Raw genomic sequence first — 11,772 nt, 5'->3', positions numbered from 1 at the left:
AAAGCGATACCATCACATCATGTGATCTGGACGCTAGACTTCCGTTGATGCAGCCCAAAATTGCATTTGCCTTTTTTACCTGAAAACCCCAGCTTCTGCCGGGGATCGAACTCAGGTCGCGAGCAGAGCTTAGGACTGCCGTACTGCAGCTTTAACACTCTGCGCCACGGGGCTCATCATTTATAACTGAAACTCTATGTAAATTTGCCATGCTGTACTTTTTATTTTTATGCCAATAAAGGTAGGTATTTGGATCAGATTGGATAGCTGCAGATAGGACTGATCTCCATCTCTGGCAAGTCAGACGGCATGTCACAAGCCAAAAGGTGTAGTCCGTGCAGCTGCGTTTAATTACCAGTTGCAGGTTTCAAAGAGCAAACGAGAACGGGTTTGTTTTTTTTTCCATCTTGGAAGGGCTTTCCAGCCAGAACTCAGTCACAAAAGCTGCTCAACACGCTTCAGCTGAGAAAACGCCTGAAGTGGCAGGCCTGCGATTGGAAGAGGCGAAGGCGAAAGGGAAGGGTTGGTGGAAATCCGTGGATAGTGGATGGGAACACACCCATGGGAAAGAAATAACAGGGTGCTGGGACAGTGCCGCAACGCCGCTGCTCTTCCAGTAGCCTGAGAAAGCTGCAGCGCAATGTTGGCTCTAGGTGCCGTCTTCAGCCTGCTTTTTCTGAGCTACCTTGTGGCGCAGTTTGTCAAACTGCGGAGAGAAATAAGGAAATCCCACCTGGGCCCGCTCCGATCCCAATTGTCGGATGTTTATGGCAACTGAAATATTTTCGATTAGACCGCAGTATCCTGACCGAGGTATTTCTGCAGCTGTGTTTCAAATGAACGATTTATTAAACTGGGGCCGTGATCGCGCACACAAAATAATGCACTTTCAAGTCACATTCAATGCACTTTACGACTGGGATTTTGCCAGTTCAAGCAGTAAAATCGAGTCGGAAAGTGCATTTAAAAGCGGATCAAAAGTGCATTATTTAATGTGTGTGATCATGGCCTAAGAGAGGTTTCTTACTCTATAAGAGGTTTATTAGTCTATACGCAGGCGAGAAGTTTTGGGTTGCAGACGTGGTTTGCATTTTTATTTATTTATTTATTTTGCTATAGCTACGGTATGGCCCCGGTGCGCTCAGAGCGATTGCGGTTGTCGACAGTTGTATATTCATCAAGAGAATGGTTTTGCCTTGGAAATTGCTTTCTGTGGCCCCAGAAGGTAGGACCAGAACTAGCGGGTTGAAATTAAATCAGAAGGGTTTCTGGCTCAACATTAGGAAGAACTTCCTGACACAGCGGTTCCTCAGTGGAACAGGCTTCCTCGGGAGGCGGTGGGCTCTCCTTCCTTGGAGGTTTCTAAACAGAGGCTAGATGGCCATCTGACAGCAATGAAGATCCTGTGAATTTGGTGGGAGGTATTTGTGAATTTCCGGCATTGTGCAGGGAGTTGGACTAGACGGCCCTGGAGGTCCCTTCCATCTCTATGCAACTGTGTTTCAAATGACTGATTTATTAAACAAAGAGAGGTTTATTAGTCTATAAGCAGGCGAGAAGTTTCGGGGCTCTTACAGGTTACAGACGTTTGCATTTTTTTTCTTTTACTATAGCTACTGTGAAGCCCCAGTGCGCTCAGAGCAATTGCAGTTGTTGCCAGTTGTATATTAATCAAGAGAATTGTTTTGGCCTTGGAAATTGCTTTCTGTGGCCCCAGAAGGTCGGACCAGAACCAATGGGTTGAAATTAAATCAAAAGAGTTTCTGTCTTAACATGAGGAAGAACTTCCTGACCGTTAGAGCGGTTCCTCAGTGGAACAGGCTTCCTCAGGAGGTGGTGGGCTCTCCTTCCTTGGAGGTTTTTCAACAGAGGCTAAATGGCCATCTGACAGCAATGAAGATCCCGTGAATTTAGGGGGACGGGTTTGTGAGTTTAGAGTGGTTCCTCAGTGGAACAGGCTTCCTCCTCGGGAGATGGTGGGCTCTCCTTCCTTGGAGGTTTTTCAACAGAGGCTAGATGGCCCTCTGATAGCATTGAAGAGCCTGTGAATTTAGGGGGAGGGGTTTATGAGTTTAGAGCGGTTCCTCAGTGGAACAGGCTTCCTCAGGAGGTGGTGGGCTCTCCTTCCTAGGAGGTTTTTCAACAGAGGCTAGATGGCCATCTGACAGCAATGTGGATCCTGTGAATTTAGGGGGAGGGGTTTGTGAGTTTCCTGCATTGTGCAGGGGACTAGATGACCCTGGAGGTTCTTTCCAACTGCATGATTCTATGATTCTACGAAACGTGTGCCTCATTGGATTCTGCTATCCTCACATGCAAGGCTGTGTGGAAAGAAATGTTCCCTCCCAGTTTCTCTGACTAAGCAGTCTCTTTTTCTTATATATCAAGGGTGGCCAAACTGTGGCTTGGGAGCTAAATGTAGTGCTTTCACACATAATGTGTGACTCTCAAAGCCCCCACACCCTGCTGGCTGGCTTGGGAGAAGGCATTTGTCTCCCCATGCACATCTGGCAGCTTGGAGAGTGCATTTAAAGTTAAAGTTGCTTTTCGAAGATTTCAGGTTTTCACGGCTGGTCACATCATTAGGGTTTGTAGAATCTTTCGGGCTCAAGTGCCGTGTTCTACTGGAGAAAGTTTTCCTTCCAGACGTTTCGTTCTCAGCTGCGGAGAACATCCCTCAGTGGCGTTGCAGCCGGAGCAGGTGCTCTGACCTTCTTGGCTGCTGTGCCAGGGCTGCTGGAGAGCTGCCCTGGCAAACAAACCAATTGCCCTTTACCACACCCCCTCCAGCCTATAAATAGCAGCTCTCCAGCAGCCCTGGCCCCACTCAATGCACAGCAGCCAAGAAGGTCTGAGCGCCTGCTCCGGCTGCAACGCCACTGAGGATGTTCTCCGCAGCTGAGAACGAAACGTCTGGAAGGAAAACTTTCTCCAGTAGGACACGGCACTTGAGCCCGAAAGATTCTACAAACCCTAAAGTTGCTTCCTTTCCACATGTCCCTCCCTCCCTACCCCCCATCTATTTTCCTTCCTTCCGGCTCTCAAACTCCGACGTTCTTGTCTTGCGGCTCTCGGACATCTGATGTGGTTTCTATGTGGCTCTTACGTTAAGCAAGCTTGGCCATCCCTGTTGTAGATGAATGTAGACACCATTTTTGGTACTGATGGGAGAATAGAAAATGGTTGCAACAGAAATATCTTGGGGGGGGGGGGCAGGGGCGGTAGTTCTGTAGGTCCCAGACTAAAACCTTTCACAGGAAGATGGTTGATTAGCGACCCCTCCCCCTCCACGACTAAGTCGTTTCTTTTCATTTCAGGTGGGTAGTCCACTTTTCTGGCAAAGAAGAGCAAGATTTGAGTCCAGCAACAAGATTTGAGTCCAGTCCATTTGCAGCTGCTGGGAATGGCCTTGGGTCAGCCAGAGCTCTGGCAGAGGGTTGTCCTTGAAAGGGCAGCTTCTGTCAGAGCTTTCTCAGCACCACCCACCTCACAGGGTGTCTGTCTCCTGAGAGCCATTTTGGTTGTAGTGGTGAAGTGTGCGGACTCTTATCTGGGAGAACTGCCTTTGATTCCCCACTCCTCCACTTGCACCTGCCAGAATGGCCTTGGGTCAGCCATCACTCTCGCTGGAGTTGTCCTTGAAATGGTAGCTGCTGTAAGAGTTCTCTCAGCCCCACCCACCTCACAGGGTGTCTGTTGTGGGGGAGGAAGGTAAAGGAGATTGCAGGCTGCTCTGAGACTCTGTCCTTGAAAGGGCAGCTGCTGTTAGAGCCCTCTCAGCCCCCACCCACCTCACAGGGTGTCTGTTGTGGGGGGGAGGAAGATAAAGGAGATTGTGAGCCGCTCTGAGACTCTGTCCTTGAAAGGGCAGCTGCTATGAAAGCCCTCTCAGCCCCACACACCTCACAGGGTGTCTGTTGTGGGGGGGAGAAGATATAGGAGATTGTAAGCCGTTTGAGTCTCTGATTCAGAGAGAAGGGTGGGGTAATAAATCTGCAATTCTTCTTCTTCTTCTTCCCTGCAAGTGGGCTCAGGGCGATGCACGACAAATTCGTATCAAATACATTAATCCATCTAAAATCCTGATCGATCAAACTTAATATTTACATGGCACCGTAAAACAAATTTCTGAGCCCCCTATTAACGACAGCGTGGGGGAGTGGGGGGGTGAAAAACAGTAAGCTGGATAGTTGTTAAAACCTGTTAAAACTGTTAAAAACTGTTGCGGTCTTCAACTTGGCAGAACATCTGTGCCTCATAGGCCATGCAGAATTGTAGCCAGCTCTACAGGGCGGTGAGGTTAGAAGAAGAAGAAGAAGATATTGGATTTATATCCCACCCTATACCCTGAATCTCAGAGTCTCACAGCGGTCACAATCTCCTTTACCTTTCCTCCCCCCCACCAACAGACACCCTGTGAGGTGGGCGGGGCTGAGAGAGCTCTTACAGCGGCTGCCCTTTCAAGGACAACCTCTGCCAGAGCTATGGCTGACCCAAGGCCATTCCAGCAGGTGTGTGTGGAGGTGTGTGGAATCAAACCTGATTCTCCCAGATAAGAGTCTGCTCACTTAGCCACTACACCAAACTGGGTCTCAGTTAGTAGTTCCATCAAGTTGAAGCCAAGGCTGAGTTGTTGTATCTGGACGTGCTTTGGACCAGAGACTTCCAGTAGGTGTTGGTTGCCTGAGCATAATGCTCTCTGGGGGACATACCAGGAGAAACTGATTGTCTTTAAACTTTATTGGTCTCAAAGGTGCCACTGGACTCAAATTTCGTTCTATGTCTAATTCATGGACTACTCCACATGCAGCTGAAAGCAGACCACCAATGCAGCTTTAAAATAGGGAATTCCTTCCGGGGATGGGCTTTCTTAGTGTTGGCCCCTACCCTGTGGAGTGCACTGTCCAAAAACACCCACACCCTGCAGGACTTGTTTCGTTTCTGCAGGGTTTGTAGGTCCAAATTGTTCAGGTTGGCCTTTGGAGATTCACTAGATGTTCTGGGTTGGTTTGATAGTTGTGGGGTATTGGAACAAAGTAGGAGTCTACACCTTTAAGGCCAACAAAGTTTTATTCAGAAATTTATTCAGAATTGAGTTATTCATCTTAATATTTTTATGAATTATTTGAGTTTCTTGGTTTTTAACTTATTATGATTTATTTTTTAAAAGTCTTGTGGCCCCAAGACCCTCCTCAGGTGAGGTGGCGGCTAAAACCCCCCCTAATAAATCAGTTAAAAGCTGGGGTTAAACAAAATAAGAACATAAGAGAAGCCATGCTGGATCAGGCCAACCCAGGTGCCATCACGAGATCCACCACTGGGGCCAGACATTCAGAAGCCCCCAAGCATCAAGAATACAGAGCATCACTGCCCCAGACAGAGTGTTCCATCTATAAGAACATAAGAGAAGCCCTGTTGGATCAGGCGAATGGCCCATCCAGTCCAACACTCTGTGTCACACAGTGGCCAAAAAACCCAAGTGCCATCAAGAGGTCCACCAGTGGGGTCAGAACTTCAGAAGCCCTCCCACTCTTGCCCCCCCCCCCCAAGTACCAAGAACGCAGAGCATCACTGCTCCAGACGTAAGAACATAAGAGAAGCCATGTTGGATCAGGTCGATGGCCCATCCAGTCCAACATTCTGTGTCACACAGTGGCCAAAAAAGTCAGGTTATACAATAAACAATAATATGGATTGCCGGCATGACACAAGTACAAAAATGATCCCAAAACCAACAATAGGCAAATGCAAAGGAAATGAAGTCCCACATTGGTATCTTGAGCCCAAGTTCTCCAAAAGAAGACCTAGGTGCTTTATTTTCTCTGTTTCAATTTCATATGAACCTTCAGCCGTGTTTAGTGAAGATGTCTATGAGCCTATAGCGTGGCTCCATTGAGTGGCTCAGAATAAGGACATGAAGAATAATTCCTTGATGTCCAGGACTTTTAATATAAGTGTACAGAATAAGAAACAAAAAAGAACAAGTTGTGATGTGACTTGAACATCATTTCTTGAACAGGAAACAAAAAACACTGTTGAATTTGGTTTGAATCACACCTCATATAATGAAGGCCTAACCACTATTGAAGATTGATATGAAATTGAAACGGAGAAAATAAAGCACCTAGGTCTTCATTGGAGAACTTGGGCTAAAGATGCCAACGTAGGACTTCATATCCTTTGCATTTGCCTGTTGTTGGGTTTGAGATCACTTTTGTATTTCAAAAAACCCAGGTGCCATCAGGAGGTCCACCAGTGAGGCCAGGACACTAGAAGCCCTCCACTGTTGCCCCCCCCCCCAAGCACCAAGAATACAGAGCATCACTGCCCCAGACATAAGAACATAAGAGAAGCCATGTTGGATCAGGCTAATGGCCCATCCAGTCCAACACTCTGTGTCACACGGTGGCCAAAAAACCAGGTGCCATCAGGAGTCCATCAGTGGGGCAGGACACTAGAAGCCCTCCCACTGTTGCCCCTCCCAAACAGCAAGAATACAGAGCATCACTGCCTCAGACATAAGAACATAGAGAAGCCATGTTGGATCAGGCCAATGGCGCATCCAGTCCAAAACTCTGTGTCACACAGTGGCCCAAAAAAACCCAGGTGCCATCAGGAGGTCCATCAATGGGGCCAGGACACTAGAAGCCCTCACACTGTTGCACCTCACCCCCAAACACCAGAATACAGAGCATCACTGCCCCAGACAGAGAGTTCCAACCATACACTGTGACTAATAGCATTGATGTACCTGATCCTGCATCGCTCCCAGTATCTTAACGACAGAGTTAATAGAATGCTCTCCTTTTGTCTGCAATGAGTTCACACTCTCTGGATCGCTAAATCAGTAGTTCATTGTGAAAGAGGTCATTGCAGATCGCTGCATAGTGGGCAGCAGCACCGTTGCAAAGGTATAATGGGATGTGCCATCCATTGGGTAGAAATGTTGATATTCGAGGTTGCGGGTGGGAAGAATGTGGTGGGGTAGAACACGAGGAAGAAAAGCCAGTTGAGCACAAGATCCAGTCAAAATTTTAAGCCGCCTGCTCCGTGTAGGGAACATAAGAACATAAGAGAAGCCATGTTGGATCAGGCAACGGCCCATCCAGTTCAACACTCTGTGTCACACAGTGGCAAAAAAATTTATATATACCACAGACACTGTGGCTAATAGCCACTGATGGACCTGTGCTCCATATTTTTATCTAAACCCCCTCTTGAAGGTGGCTATACTTGTGGCCGCCACCACCTCCTGTGGCAGTGAATTCCACATGTTAATCATCCTTTGGGTGAAGAAGGGCTTCCTTTTATCCGTTTTAACCTGTCTGCTCAGCATTTTCATCGAATGCCCACGGGAGGAAGACTCCCGCTTGCAGCTAGACAGGCAAAGTGAGAGCACTCTGAAATCAGGTCTAATCTAGGAAACGCTTTGTGAAAAATAAGCCGATCCAGTTAGCAGAGTCCAGAGGCACGGCAGAGCCGATTAACATCTGTCAGGGACAAAATGTCTCGTTGGCAGCTGTAGAGAACGAGAAATTTAATAAAGGTCAAGGTTGTCCCCTGTGGAAGCACCAGTCGTTTCCGACTGGTGCTTCCACAGCGAGGGTGACGTCACTTTCACAACGTTTTCACGGCAGACTTTTGACGGGGTGGTTTGCCATCGCCTTCCCAGTCTTTTACGCTTTCCCCCCAGCAAGCTGGGCACTCATTTGACCGACCTCAGAAGGATGGAAGGCTGAGTCAACCTTGAGCGGCTACCTGAACCAGCTTCCGCTGGGATTGAACTCAGGTCGTGAACAGAGAGCTTGACTGCAGTACTCCCCCATAGGCAGACCCGGGGCTTTTTTTTTTGAACAGGAGCGCACAGGAATACAGTTCCGTCAGGCTTTGGCATGAGGGCTATGGCCTAATATGCAAATGGTTCATTCTGGCTTTTTCCTACCAAAAAACCCCTGCGCAAAACAATGGTGATGTCAGGGGGTGAAGCCTAACATACAAATTAGTTTCTTCTGGGCTTTTTCTACAAAAAAAGCCCCAGGCAGACCAAGGCATTAACGTAGGGTGCCAGAGGGTTTTTTTTTGGGGGGGGAATAATAATAATAATAATAATAATAACTTTATTTTATATCCTGCCCTCCCCCGCCAAAGGCGGCTCAGGGCGGCTCACAGACATGTAGGCTTCCAATCCCCAGTCCCAGAGGGGGATCTCCCGGTTTTACAGGCTTCCCCCCTCCCCCAGCCAGCTGGCCAGCGGGGGAAGCCCACCCCCAGCCAGCTGGCCAGCGGGGGAAGCCCCACCCCCAGAGCCATCATGCACCTCCATGAACAATTCCCATAGGGAATGATGGGGAATTGATCTGCGGATATAGGGGGCTCTGGGGGGGCTGTTTTTTGAGATAGAGGCACCAAATTTTCAGTATGCATCTAGTGCTTCTCCCCAAAATACCTCCCTAGTTTCAAAAAGATTGGACCAGGGGGTCCAATTCTATGAGCCCCAAAAGAAGGTGCCCCTATCCTTCATTATTTCCTATGGAAGGAAGGCATTTAAAAAGATGTGCAGTCCCTTAAATGTGATGGCCAGAACTCCCTTGAAGTTCAATTATGCTTGTCACACCCTTGCTTTTGGCTCCGCCCCCAATGTCTCCTGGCTCCACCCCAAAGTCCCCAGATATTTCTTGAATTGGACTTGGCAACCCTGCAGACATGGCATTCCATGATTCAAGTAAAACAATGTAGACAGTTTTAAATATAATCAATTACATAATAAATTTTTTAAAAATAGGTAAAATATATAAATTAGGTGCTAAAATACTGTAAATCATAATATCCACAAGATGGCTGGTGGCCACACGTCAGGTTAATCAGGTTCTGTCTCAAAAGCAAGCTGGAAAAGAAAATGTTTTGCAAGCCCTGCGGAATTGATTCAGGTCCCGCAGGGCTCGCACCATCTCCGGAAGGTGGTTCCACAATGAGGGGCCATTTACCGAGAAGGCCTGCTCCCTAGTAGCCTTCAACCTAGCTTCTCTTGGCCCAGGGATTGTTAGAAGGTTCTGAGAGCTAGATCTCAGTGCTCTCTGGGGAACATATGGGGAGAGGCGGTCCCTTAGGTAGCAGGTCCCCGGCCATATAGGGCTTTAAAGGTAATAACCAGCACTTTATAGCGAACACGATACACAACCGGGGAAGGGACAGAGACACCAAATTATGGATCACATTAAACTGAAGGATGAACAAAGCCAGTGTTCGCTCTAAGCTGAATTCGTGTGAGCTAGCTCCCAATTTTTAAGCCTCTGGTGCACACATTTCTGTCTTAGCTGTGGAAAAATGACCCCAGAGCAAACTAGGGTTGCCAAGTTCATTGTTGCCTTTGACGGGGGAACCTAGTGTACCATAGAATTTCTCCTCCCAAATGGCTAGAGCATCCGGGAAAACCATAGAGTTTTCTCGGAAAGACCTAGAGTGGCCCACTGCGCCATGTCTCCGACACGGTGACGTCTCTTCCGGATGATATCATCACACCAGTGACATCGGTGAAGGTTCCCCCTACCCGGACTGGGGACTTGGCAGCCCTAGAAATAAAGGAGAGTGACAAAATGTCTACGTTTGGGTGGATCGTACATGTTTACTATTAGTCTTCCCAACGTTTTATAGCATTGGAAAAAGAGCAGAAAAGGGCAACTAGAATGATTTAAGGTTTGGAACACTTTCCCTATGAAGAAAGGTTTAAAACGCCTGGGGCTCTTTAGCTTGGAGAAACGTCGACTGTGGGGTGACATGATAGAGGTTTACAAGATTATGCATGGGATGGAGAAGGTAGAGAAAGAAGTCCTTTTCTCCCTTTCTCACAATACAAGAACTCGTGGGCATTCGATGAAATTGCTGAGCAGTCGGGTTAAAACGGATAAAAGGAAGTCCTTCTTCACCCAAAGGGTGATTAACATGTGGAATTCACTGCCACAGGAGGTGGTGGCGGCCACAAGCATGGCCAGCTTGAAGAGGGGATTGGATAAAAATATGGAGCAGAGGTCCATCAGTGGCTATTAGCCAAAGTATATATATGTGTGTGTGTGTGTGTGTTTGTATATGTGTGTATATGTATGTGTGTATATGTGTGTGTGTGTACACACACATGTAGTGGCCACTGTGTGACACAGAGTGTTGGATTGGATGGGCCATTGGCCTGATCCCACATGGCTTCTCTTATGTTGTTATGTGACCCAGAGTGTTGGACTGGAGGGGCCATTGGCCTAATCCAACATGGCTTCTCTTATGTTCTTATGTGACACAGAGTGTTGGACTGGATGAGCCATTGGCCTGTTCCAACATGGCTTCTCTTATGTTATTATGTGACACAGAGTGTTGGACTGGAGGGGCCATTGGCCTGATCCAACAGGGCTTCTCTTATGTTATTATGTGACACAGAGTGTTGGACTGGAGGGGCCATTGGCCTGATCCCACATGGCTTCTCTTATGTTCTTATGTGACACAGTGTTGGACTGGAGGGGCCACTGGCCTGATCCAACATGGCTTCTCTTATGTTCTTATGTGACACAGAGTGTTGGACTGCAGGGGCCATTGGCCTGATCCAACATGGCTTCTCTTATGTTCTTATGTGACACAGAGTGTTGGACTGGAGGGGCCACTGGCCTGATCCAACAGGGCTTCTCTTATGTTCTTATGTGACACAGAGTGTTGGACTGGAGGGGCCACTGGCCTGATCCAACATGGCTTCTCTTATGTTCTTATGTGACACAGAGTGTTGGACTGGATGGGCCATTGGCCTGTTCCAACATGGCTTCTCTTACGTTATTATGTTCTTAGAGCAAACTAATTTATGCAGGAGCTCACAACTTCCTTGCCAGTAGCTCACCAAGTAGAATTTTTGCTCACAAGACTCTGCAGCTTAGTGGGAACTTTGAAGGAAGCATGCAATAGTACACTGTCCCGCTGAAATAAAGGAGAGGGACAAAATGTCTACGTTTGGGTGGATCGTATACGTTTACTATTAGTCTTCCCAATGTTTTATCTGTGTAGATGTATGGGTGTGAAGCAACAGATCAAAGTTTGGTCTGTTTGGTCCGCTCCAGCAGGGCACTTTCTGATGTTTTAATGTTCTTAAGAGGTGGCGCAACGGGCTCCTTTACCTGCACTTCCTCGCTTCCTTGCGAGAGCTGAGTCAGCTGACATGTCTTTTGCCAGTTGCCTCCCAGGCAAGGCTGGGCAGACAGAGTCTTCAAAGCGCTCCTTTCAAACATAAGCACTGCCAAGGAGAAGTCTTGACACCCAGCTTACATAACTTTTACAGCTCCAGAGATGTGGTGTTAAGCAGGGCGGCAGCATTCCTTTTGTTTCCTTTTATGAGCATTTTGTGGCTTAAGCAGAGGCTAGATGGCCATCTGACAGCAATACGAGTTCTGTTATATAGGCAGATCGTGAGAAGGAGGGCAGGAAAGATTGCACCGGGGCATGATTCTTGTGGCCGTTTCTTACACGTCCAGGGAAGAAGAAGAAGAAGAAGATATTGGATTTATATCCCGCCCTCCACTCCGAAGAGTCTCAGAGCGGCTCACAATCTCCTTTATCTTCCTCCCCACAACAGACACCCTGTGAGGTAGATGAAGATATTGGATTATATCCCGCCCTCCACTCCGAAGAGTCTCAGAGCGGCTCACAATCTCCTTCCCTTCCTCCCCCACAACAGACACCCTGTGAGGTAGATGAAGATATTGGATTTATATCCCGCCCTCCACTCCGAAGAGTCTCAGAGTGGCT

At 47.8% G+C, this 11,772-nt stretch overlaps 1 pseudogene; it reads left to right on the top strand.

Moving 5' to 3' along the window:
* The first annotated feature begins 640 nt into the window (after positions 1-640).
* LOC132574466 (cytochrome P450 2J6-like) overlaps positions 641-11,772 on the top strand; it is a 64,515-nt pseudogene continuing 53,383 nt past the window's right edge.

The sequence above is a fragment of the Heteronotia binoei genome, chromosome 6, assembly GCF_032191835.1.
Source record: "Heteronotia binoei isolate CCM8104 ecotype False Entrance Well chromosome 6, APGP_CSIRO_Hbin_v1, whole genome shotgun sequence".
In the NCBI taxonomy this organism is placed as follows: domain Eukaryota; kingdom Metazoa; phylum Chordata; class Lepidosauria; order Squamata; family Gekkonidae; genus Heteronotia; species Heteronotia binoei.
The sequence above is the reverse complement of the archived record's forward strand: the minus strand, read 5'-3'. Positions and strand labels throughout refer to the sequence as shown.